The sequence below is a fragment of the Mus caroli genome, unplaced genomic scaffold, assembly GCF_978045245.1.
Source record: "Mus caroli unplaced genomic scaffold, Mus_caroli_1 scaffold_8, whole genome shotgun sequence".
In the NCBI taxonomy this organism is placed as follows: Eukaryota; Metazoa; Chordata; class Mammalia; order Rodentia; family Muridae; genus Mus; species Mus caroli.
In genome coordinates, this window is record NW_028227263.1 from 50,362,891 (window position 1) to 50,375,184 (window position 12,294).

Here is a 12,294-nt window from a genome sequence, read left to right on the forward strand (position 1 = left end):
TCTCCACTGTATATTTTCAGAGAATGATGTATGCACATAGAAGGAAAACTAATGTGTAGTTAGACCCTAAGATAGAAATGGAAAGAAACTTTCCTTATTTTTTGTATTTTATTATCTAATACTGTTCCAAGAACACTGTAATCTAAATGTTATTATTTTATCTTCATTTGAAGCTATCATCATCATTATCACCACAAATCTATGTTACATTACTGATTCAAGTCCCGTATATATGATACATATACCATATATATCTCAAGTCATATATATCTTACCAACTTAATCTTAAGACTAAGTTAACTTATTGAGCATCCCTACCATTTAGAGAGGAAGACTGAGGCACAGAGAACTGAAGTACCTTACCCATGGCTACATCATTTGTGTGTTGTGGTGCTTCAGTTCAGACCCAGGGAGTCCCTCTTCAGAGCCCATGCTTGTAATCATTGTACTAGCCCTCTGTCCGTGAGCAGAATATCCAGCTACCCCAAGGACACAGAGCTCACATAGGGCACAACCCAGTCTTGCTTCAGACCCGTGCTCATTGTCACGACCCAGTGTTCTCACGTAAGAAAAGGTTGCTGGAATCCATCCCAGACTTCTGAATCTGCTACTTGGGATACATAATTTTTAAATCCCCAGAGATGATTCTATTGCCCAGTTCTTGTCCAGTAGCATGACACTCCACTCTTCTGCCTCTTAGTTTAGCTAGCTAAATAGCAAAATTATTTATAATTTTGCTAGACTATTGGTTTCTTTAGGATGGACTGTTTTGTGTATCTCTGTGAATGTTCCTTGAGTGCTGAGTTTCAGACTTGCCTCAGTAGCTTCTATAAATGTTTGCAGTTAGAAAAGAAATGCTTGTGTCCCAAGGTCTCATCCTTCTATGACCGTAGCTCTCAAACTTTTAGCACACACCACACTTCCTGGAAGGAATTTAGAGCTCAGATTCCTGGCCTAATCTCTAGTTCATCAATTTGATTGAGTTGTTCAAGAATTTGCATTTCTGATGATTTCCCAGGATATACTGATGAGGGTGGAGGTGGTGGTGGCCTTAGGAGGAGGGCTACACTTTGTCAAGAACGCTGGCCTTCTGACACTATTACTGAGGTTATGGAGAGCTCACAAAAAGGAATTTATCATGACTGCCCTCCGAAAGACCCAACAAGCCGCTGAAAGAGTTAGATGCAGATATTTGGCACCCAACCAATGGACAGAAGCAGCTGACCCCTGTTGTTGAATTAGGGAGAGCTGAAAGAAGCTGTGGAGAAGGGTGACCCTGTAGGAGAACCAGCAGTCTCAATTAATCTGGGCCCTAAGATCTCTCAAACATTGGACCACCCACCAAACAGACAGAACAGACAGCATACACCAGCTGATAGGAGGCTCCCAGCACACATACAGTAGAGGACTTCCAGGTCTGTGTATATTCAGAGATGATGTACCTAACTCTCAAGAGACTGGGGGTCCCATGGAGTTTAGAGGTCAGGTTGGGTGGGGGTTAGGGGTGTCCATATGCAGATAGGGTAGGGTGGGGAGGAGACAGAGGGTGAATGGAGGGGGGCAGGGAATGGAATATGGAGTGTAAAAATAAATTAAAAATAAAATAAAATTTAAAAAATTTAAGACAAAACCCAAAAACAAAACAAAGAAACAAACCAACAACAATAGCAAAAACCACTGGCCTTGGAAAGTTCCAATGCTTTGATGGATTTCCAGGGAGCACAGACAGTGAGGATCAGCATCATCCCATTTGTTAAGGTTCATGTTTCAAGAAATTACTTAGCCTGCCATTTTGTGAGTCTATGATCGATAAATTAAGGCTGGGAGAAATGACATCTGTTAGCATATGTTTGAGAAGGATTGTGCCTTTCTTTTTTTTCCCCTCTGTTCCTATAAAGTGTGTCCTGTTTTTTTTTTTTCATTAGATATTTTCTTTATATACATTTCAAATTTCAAATGCTATCCCAAAAGTTCTCTATACCCTCCCCCTGCCCTGCTCCCCTACCCACCCACTCCCGCTTCTTGGCCCTGGCATTCTCCTATACTGGGGCATATAAAGTTTGCAATACCAAGGGGCCTCTCTTCCCAGTGATGGCCGACTAGGCCATCTTCTGTTACATATGCAGCTAGAGAAACGAGCTCTGGGGGTACTGGTTAGTTCATATTGTTGTTCCACCTATAGGGCTGCAGACTCCTTCAGCTCCTTGGGTGCTTTCTAAAGCTTCTCCATTGGGGGTCCTGTGTTCCATCTTATAGATAACTGTGAGAATCCACTTCTGTATTTGGCAGGTGCTGGCATAGCCTCATACAAGACAGCTATACCAGGGTCCCTTCATCAAAACCTTGCTGGCATATGCAATAGTGTCTGGGTTTGGTGGCTGATTATGGGATGGATCCCGGGGGGTGTAGTCTCTGGATAGTCCACCCTTTCATCTTAGCTCCAAACTTTGTCTCTGTAACTCCTTTCATGGGTATTTTGTTCCCCAATCTAAAGAGGAACCAGGTATCCACCCATTGGTCTTCCCTCTTCTTGATTTTCTTGTGTTTTGCAAATTGTATCTTGGGTGTTCTCTGTTTCTAGGCTAATATCTACTTATCAGTGAGTGCATATCTAATGACTTCTTTTGTGATTGGGTTACCTCACTAAGGATGATATCCTCCAGATACATCCATTTGTCCAAGAATTTCATAAATTCATTGTTTTTAATAGTTGAGTAGTACTCCATTCTGTAAATATAACACATTTTTCTGTATCCATTCTTCTGTTGAGGGACATCTGGGTTCTTTCCAGCTTCTGGCTATTATAAATAAGGCTGCTATGAACATAATGGAGCATGTATTCTTATTACCAGTTGCAAGTTCTTCTGGATATATGCCCAGGAGAGGTATGGCTGAATTTTCCGGCAGTATTATGTCCAATTTTCTGAGGACTTCCAGAGTGGTTGTACTAGCTTGCAATCCCACCAGCAGTGGAGGAATGTTCCTCTTTCTCCACATCCTCGCCAGCATCTGCTGTCACCTGAATTTTTTAATATTTTTTATTACATATTTTCCTCAATTACATTTCCAATGCTATCGCAAAAGTCCCCCATACCCCCTCCCTCACTTCCCTACCCACCCATTCCCATTCTTTTGGCCCTGGCATTCCCCTGTATTGGGGCATATAAAGTTTGCAAGTCCAATGGGCCTCTCTTTCCAGTGATGGCCGACTAGGCCATCTTTCGATACATATGCAGCTAGAGACAAGAGCTCCGGGGTACTGGTTAGTTCATCATGTTGTTCCCCCTATAGGGTTGCAGTTCCCTTTAACTCCTTGGGTACTTTCTCTAGCTTCTCCATTGGGAGCCCTGTGATCCATCCAATAGCTGACTGTGAGGATCCACTCCTGTGTTTGCTAGGCCCCGGCATCGTCTCACAAGAGACAGCTATATTTGGGTCCTTTCAGCAAAATCTTGCTAGTGTATGCAATGGTGTCAGCGTTTGGAAGCTGATTATGGGATGGATCCCTGGATATGGCAGTCTCTAGATGGTCCATCCTTTCATCACAGCTCCAAACTTTGTCTCTGTAACTCCTTCCATGGGTGTTTTGTTCCGAATTCTAAGAAGGGGCATAGTGTCCACACTTTGGTCTTCATTCTTCTTAAGTTTCATGCGTTTAGCAAATTGTATCTTATATCTTGGGTATCTTTATTATTATTATTATTATTATTATTATTATTATTATTATTATTTTTTTTTGGTTTTTCGAGACAGGGTTTCTCTGTGTAGCCCTGGCTGTCCTGGCACTCACTTTGTAGACCAGGCTCGCCTCGAACTCAGAAATCCGCCTGCCTCTGCCTCCCTAGTGCTGGGATTAAAGGCGTGTGCCACCACGCCCAGCTATCTTGGGTATCCTAAGTTTTGGGCTAATATCCACTTATCAGTGAATACATATTGTGTGAGTTCCTTTTTGATTGTGTTACCTCACTCAAGATGATGCCCTCCAGGTCCATCCATTTGGCTAGGAATTTCATAAATTCATTCTTTTTAATAGCTGAGTAGTACTCCATTGTGTAAATATACCATAATTTCTGTATCCATTCCTCTGTTGAGGGACATCTGGGTTCTTTCCAGCTTCTGGCTATTATAAATAAGGCTGCTATGAACATAATGGAGCATGTGTTCTTATTACCAGTTGGAAGTTCTTCTGGATATATGCCCAGGAGAGGTATTGCTGAATTTTCCGGCAGTATTATGTCCAATTTTCTGAGGACTTCCAGAGTGGTTGTACTAGTTTGCAATCCCACCAGCAGTGGAGGAATGTTCCTCTTTCTCCACATCCTCGCCAGCATCTGCTGTCACCTGAATTTTTGATCTTAGCCATTCTTACTGGTATAAGGTGGAATCTCAAGGTTGTTTTGTTTTGCATTTCCCTGATGATTAAGGATGTTGAACATTTTTTTTTTTCAGGTGCCTCTCAGCCATTAGGTATTCCTCAGGTGAGAATTCTTTGTTTAGCTCTGAGCCTCATTTTTTAATGGGGTTATTTGATTTTCTGGAGTCCACCTTCTTGAGTTCTTTATATATATTGGATATTAGTCCCCTATCTGATTTAGGATAGGTAAAGATCCTTTCCCAATCTGTTGGTGGCCTTTTTGTATTATTGACGGTGTCTTTTGCCTTACAGAAGCTTTGCAATTCTATTAGGTCCCATTTGTAGATTCTCGATCTTACAGCACAAGCCACTGCTGTTCTATTCAGGAATTTTTCCCCTGTACCCATATCTTCGAGGGTTTTTCCTACTTTCTCCTCAATAAGTTTCAGTGTCTCTGGTTTTATATGGAGTTCCTTAATCCACTTAGGTTTGACCTTAGTACAAGGAGATAGGAATGGATCAATTCGCATTCTTCTACATGATAACAACCAGTTGTGCCAGCACCATTTGTTGAAGATGCTGTCTTTTTTCCACTGGATGGTTTTTGCTCCCTTGTCAAAGATCAAGTGACCATAGATGTGTGGGTTCATTTCTGGGTCTTCAATTCTATTCCATTCTGCCTCCACATCTCAAATGTTATATATATATATATATATATATATATATATATATATATATATATGTGTGTGTGTGTGTGTGTGTGTGTGTGTGTGTTTGTGTGTGTGTGTTGTATGTATGTATATATGTTCTACCCAACCCAACCGAACCCAAATGACAGTTGAAGTTGTAAGATTTTATGAATATCATAGGATCTTTTATCCTTCTTTTATTCATCCATAGTATTTATCTAGCAAACCACCTAGTTGCTGAAGATGGGTAATATTGTCAGCTTACTAGGTCTTAGAATCACCTAGAGGATACATTTCTGGGCATATCTGAGGAGTTTCTAGAGCAGGTTAATTGAATTGGGCAAATCCACCCTAACCATAGGACCCATCACTTTGTAGGCTGGGATCCTGTTCTGAATAAAAAGGAGAGTGAAACCTGAGCATCTGCCTTCATCTCTCTGTTCCTGTCCATGGATCCAATGCGACTGGCTGCCTCAAACTCCTGCTCCTAGAACTTGTCAGCTTTGTTGAAATGTCCACTGAAGGGTCACATTCTTCTTTCCTCTTAAGCAGCTTCTGTCAGGTGTTTTATAGCAGCGATGAGACCTGTAACTAACACACTATCTGTCCCTTACCCATTCCTTTAGTCTATTCATATTTAGTTCAGTTAACTATTTACTTAACTACCCTGTCCATCTTAGATGGCTGTGGTGCAGTAGACAGTGCCCATATTTGGTTGCTCTATGCCCTATTAGTTCAGTGCTTGGGCAGTTCCAGCTCTAATAAACAGTGGAGGTGTTGGCATTGGCATTTGTCATGGCTGAGAGGTGGACTATGAACCATATCCAAGTGACTTCATGGCACTTCAGAGAGCCATTCAAGTCTGTGTTTCCCATCAGAGTGCTCTGGGAGGCCACTTGAAGCAGTGAACTGTGATGCGCACATTTGCAATTATGTGGTATTATTCACCACAGCAATATTTTATTTAAAGAAACCAATAAAGCAGATGGAAAATGGAGGAGATGTGATGATTTTAGGTGGCATGTTTGTTCAGCAACTGGCATAATAACAGAGATGCAGAAGAGCAAATGAGAAGGGAAACACCAATTATTTTAATTTTCTTGAAGAAGGGAATTGAGATTACAGTTCTGACCTTCACAAGGCATAAAATCATCTGGAATCTAGAAAATTTAAGATTGTCATGACACACTTAGAAGAGCCAAAAAGAGGAAAATGTTATATTATCTATCTATCTATCTATCTATCTATCTATCTATCTATCTATCTATCTACTTCTAAAAGCTAAACCCATGAAGTTCTTCAGTCTCCTTATAGGCTAATGGAAGATTATAGTATTAAATAATTTAATTAAAATGGGTAAGGACTAAAATGAAATAATATTGTTAAAGCACTGGCAGTAATGCTAAGTACAGTTCAGTACAACTTGGCTCCATATTGGTTCCAACACCTAGAATATCCTTTTTCTTTCTGCACAAATGTTATAACAGTTCAACAGGATGATGAAGGACTTGAATCTATGCCCTGTGTCCTGTTTAAAGGAGATGAAATGTCCAATTTAAATATAAGAAACTACTCTAGTTTCTCCTCAGAGCATATGAATCTTTTGCCTTTTGCTAAACAGAATCCACTTGGGAGGGGTAATGTTAGGACATTTAGCTATGGAAACATATTAGGAAAAGAGGACACAGAATATGTTTCCCAAGATGTCCCCTTAGTAAAAGCCATTTATAGTTCAACTGAAATATGGGGGGAAGACCCTCGAAGAACAAAATAGCTCTTACCAGTGAGTACAACTGAAGGGAAGGGAAAAGATAGACAAGGATAAGATATGGTGTCCTGAATAGCCCAGGGATGTTGGGATGCTATGGACCATCCTATGTAGAAGACCAGGAGATGAAAGACATCATGGGAAAGCAGCACAGTGTGCCAGCTGCCCCTGCACTGATAACAAGCTCTTCATGCTGAATTAGGTAGTGTTCCAGTTATATTTCTCTTTCTATGATAAAGTACCCTGACTTTACACACACACACACACACACACACACACACACACACACATACACATACACACACACACACACACACACACTAATTTTTCATTTATGGTTCCAGAGGCATAAGAGTCCATCACTCTGGACAGTATAGCAGCACATGGCAGGATCTGAGAGATTACTTCTATTACACACACACAGGAAGCAGAGAAAGCAAATTGGAAATGGAGTGAGGCTATACATCCTTAAAACCCACCCCAGTTATATACCTCTTTTAGTAAACCTCTTGTCCTGAAAGTTCTATAATGTCCCAAACATCACTGCCAACTGGGGACCAAGCAATTAAAACACACATGCCCACAGAAGCCCATAGAGTGAAGTCAAAAGAAAGGGTGGGCTGTAATAGGTAGTAAGGAATGATGGTAGAGTTAGAGGTTTCTCTGAGATGGTGGAGGGTTCTCAGTGAGAGGACAATGTGACCAGAGTTACCAGTTGGAACAGATAAAACAATGGGAGAAACAACAACCACAATGAACTTGTCATCTCTGCTCTTCAGCAGGTGATCCCAGGCAAGCCATTTACCTCTCCAAGACATACATGCAAAGTGTCATTAATAATTTAGCCCTGAGTTTTTAATGTGTGCATGTACTTTTGTTGCCACGGGGACTCAATTCATCATGGATGAATTGAATATCATGGCGCCTCACCTGATATAGGCTTTTATGGCTATTTTTGCTCACTCTTGGTGCAGATGAGGAGTGGTCCAGAGTTATCAGTGTGCTTTCCCTTGAGACCCCGTTTCTTTTCTACAGTTTCTTCCCATTGGTGGGGGTGGGAAGGTAGAGTGTGCTTTCCCACTCCACTTCATAGAGCAAGAACTTAAATGATTTCAAAATGTGTTGGCTTCATGCCCTCTGTCACCTGAACTATACATTTGGATGTTGGGGCACCTAAGATGCATTACCTGTGAAGTGTTGTCATAAGTGAGGTAGCTGTAGCCCCATCCTAAATCTTTACTACAGTATCAGCCTTGAGACATCTTGAGGCCTTAGAATGGTCATAATGCACTGAATCCTCTTTCTTCCATCTATAAATTGGGGATCAAAGGTCTGATGCTTGGACAGGACAATAGTTGGATCAAAAGAGATGTAATAAATTTCCTGGCATACAATAGATGCAAGAAAAAAGGAAAAAGAAACAAAAATAAGCTATAAGAAACAGTAATTAGTTATTGGAGTATATATACACTTTCACATTTTGCTTGGATAGATGTGTTATACAGCGTTTTTTTTTTTTTTTTTTTGTATTTCATCTGGATATGAATTCAGAAATCTGAAGAAGTGGATAAAGCCACAGGAGCTTGGAAACCTTTCAACATGATGAGAAGACAGAAAATTCCATTAGAATGTTCTCCAGCCCAGAAAGCCCCTGTTCAGGCTAAGCCACAGGAGTATTCTGAACCTTGTGGCCTGAGGGACATTAACACAGCACCCAGTAATGGGGTTCTGGGAAAGAGCCTCAGCTTTTAGTGGCTTCTCACAGCTCTGATGTCCTGTGGAGCTCATGCTTGCTTTGTTTGCTTGCAGAGCTGCTGATTCATCTTTGTGGAATGGTGTGAGATTCAAGTCCAGAGTCAGCTCCACTCTCTGGGCACCTATGTTTAGAAATAGGATCTGTAATTCCACTTTTCCAAAGAATAGCCATTTTGTCTCTCTAGGAGAGGCTTCTGGGTGGTTCTTCAGATGCAGAGGCATGGCTAATTTAACTATGACTGGTCTTTCTCAGCTCTGTTTATAAGGTGCTATAGTCAGGGTGAAGGGACAGACATCTGAGGGCTATTAGCTGCCCTTCAGGCTGATCTTCAAGGTTTCCCCCAATTCAACTTACAGAGATGGATTTTGACCATATTAGAACATCTTTAGAAGCATTCAATTTTAAAATAATTCATAAGTTATGGTACACTTGTCTCTTCAATATTACATAGTAATAGCATCTAAAATAAAGATTTTTAAAATATATGTATGCGTGTGTGTGTGTGTGTGTGTGTGTGTGTGTATGTGTGTGTGTGTGTGTGTGTGTAGGTGTACATGCATGTGTGTGCTTGTGGAGGCCAGGGGTTAACACTGATAGCCTCCTCAGTTATTCTCTTGTTCTAACACCCTACACACTATTGTCATTGTTTTTGTTATTATTATTATTATTTCAGAAAAAACTGTCAATGAACCTAACACTTGTCTATGTAGCTATACTGGCTGGTGAAGGAACTCTAGGAGGATCCAGGATTCTCTTGTCTTTGTCTCCCCAGGACAGAGCTCATAGGAGCACACCGCCTTGTCCAGCTTTTTCACATGGGTTCCAGGAATGAAACTCAGATTTTCCTGTTTGTACAGCAAACACTTCACACACCATGTCCCCGGGCCTTAAAGACAAGATCTTGATGTTAGAATTAGAGTCTGGAAGCTCTTTGTTAATTTAAAAAATTTTCAAAATCTTCCTAACCCTTTTCTGGCTCATTTGTACATTTTAGAAATAGGAATGAGAATAATAGCACTCTGGAGCTGTGCTTTGGCAAAGACAATGTAAGAAGCCTGAAACTCAACCCCCATTTCAGTGTCTTAGTTCCAAATGGCATTCCCGGTCATTGACAAGCAATTCAGCTCTTTACAATGAACAATCAAATGCTGGAGTCTAGAGTGTGTTCATTTTGTACAAGATACTGCAGTAAACAGGGTCCATTCTACCACTCTGCTGGCGAGCACTTTTTTGTACATCACAGATTCTCTGAAGACTTTCTCTTCTGGGTGTTCTCAAAGGAATCAGCTGCAGCAAGCTCGCTGGACTCCCTGTGCTCTCATGGTTACCTTTTCTGGCTTTGTCCAAAAAGGAGGATCCTGGAGTTAGTACTAAGCATTTGATCCTTTCCACTCAAGAGAAGGGCAGAGGGAAGATCATGAATACTTGTTTGGATAATTAGAAGGAGGGGGATATTTTCTACCAGAATCCAGAGCTAGGAACAGAGGGGTGAGAAATGCTATATTCTAAGAAAAATGCTCAAAGGTCATCCATCTCATTCTTGACCACATCTTGAAACTGCAACTTGTCTGAACAGATTAAGGAGACAGAGGGGATTCCTTCAGCTGTGAGTCACTACCTTAGCCCATAAGCAGAGGGAAAGTCTAGGGGTTCACTTAGAAGGGCAAACAGGCTTCTCCTTTCTATTTTGTGTCTGTCCCTGCCCTGAGTTTGATAGTGTATTGTATGATTGCCTAAGTAGGGTTGTAGATATCAGAAGAGATAGTTGGGATGAGAGAGGGATCAGGTGGGCAGCTTATATTCTCAGTGTATGGAAGCTCATGAAGGGGAGATATGGGACATAGAGTCTACTCTAAACAACAGCCAGTCTAGAGTTATCCTTTGTGCCTTATCCAATAATAATGGCTGTTGGAGTAAGGGCTAGCTGCAAGAGGCCACATGGTAGACTATTTCGGATGGAAGCTTGGACTGTTGATATGTTTGGTAGCAGTTGGTCAAGGCATGAGCTCTGTCACTTCCTCATCTGACAGCTTTGCCTGCCAGACCTCCTGAAGAATTTTCATGTATACTTAAGAGAGCTTCAATGTTTGAAAATTTACAGTGCAGAGGACAATGTGCTTGGCTCCAAATGATCATAATGGTACTAGACTAGTCAGAGATCTCTCCTTTAAGTTCTGAGTATCCCTACTTCTGTCTATCTCTGTGACAACCTGCTTATTCCAAGACCTACTAGGCCTGGAGAAATAAGGGAGGGGCAAGAATTAAACATAAGCATGTGAGACTGAAATTGAAAACCAAGTTTGGACATTTTTGATTGTTCCCTTACACTTGAGAGGTATGGAATTCATATCAGTGTCATCAAAGGATGGTGGATATCATAGAAGAAATAAAACTTTTGGGTGATGATATAGCCAGTTGATAGAATGCTTGCTGAGCATGTACAAGGTCTTGATTTTGATGATGTGAACAGTATAAAAAGTGTGGTGGCACATATCAGTAATCCCAAAACTTGTGAGGAGAAGGCAGGACCAGGAGTTTAAGATCATCCTAAACTACAGAGTAAGTTCAAGGCTATTCTGTTAAAAAAAAAAAGAAAAGAAAAACCTCAACATTTTTTTTCATGCCCTGTTGAGTTCAGATTGTTCAACAAATTGATCATAATGGATGAATGTTTTTACCTTGGATATAAGAGTATAAAGAGAGGTATTCTGAAAACTAGAATGTGTAATGCTCTACTGTTAGAGGCTGGCCAAGGCATAAGCTCTGTCATGTCTACAAATATTAATGATTAATCTTTATAAATGGCAGTAGAAAATGATGAAGAATTTATGGATTTTTTTACGTAGTATTTTTTTTTTTTTTTTTAGCTATCCAGGCCAGGGGATCTGATCTGAGAGAGAGAGAGGGAATGAGGAAATATTTTAACTTTCTTTGCCTCAGCCTGGTGGGGGGGCAGGTCAAGCATGAGCATTCTTACTGGAAAACAACTGGGCACACATTCTGGCAGGGCAGCCATATCTATTTCCATGGATACCCAGGACCTTTTGACTCTCTGATCTCTTATTTCTCAACTGTAAATAAAGAATGTGGTCTACTTCTAAAATGCTTCCAAGACCCTTTCCTATTTATGCTTTGTTTTCAATTTGTGGAAAGACTTCTTGTAAACCAGGCTGGCTGTTTTAAACTCACTACATAGCCCAGCATAACTCTGAACTTTTATCTCCTCACTCCACCTCTGGAGTGCTGGAAGTACAAGTGTGTATGTGTGTGTGTGTGTGTGTGTGTGTGTGTGTGTGTGTGTGACACCATGTTCAGTGTATTTGGTGCTGAGGCTCAACTGCAGGTCTCAAGCATCTTAAGCAAGCACTCTATGTACTGAGTGATACCCCATCTTTACTTCTATTGTCAGTATAAATGACCTGGAAAATCAGGCACTATTTGTGTCTCAGCCCATTTATTCCATTCTCAGCAGAAGCTCTTCGAGGCAGGCACTAACATAAATTTGCAAAACCATCCTGAAGGCAAAACTCAGAGAGAAGGTATCACTTATTAAAGCTCAGGTAGTACCGGGTCGCAGGAGGGTTCCTGACCCTAGAGGCTGCCTTTTAGCCTATGTGGTTCTCTGTGAATTTCTACATCTCCATCCTGTCTTCACTTTGTTGTGGTACCTTATTTTAAGTCTCACACCATTACTACCTGAATTAAAACTGTATAGGGACTGGGCCTG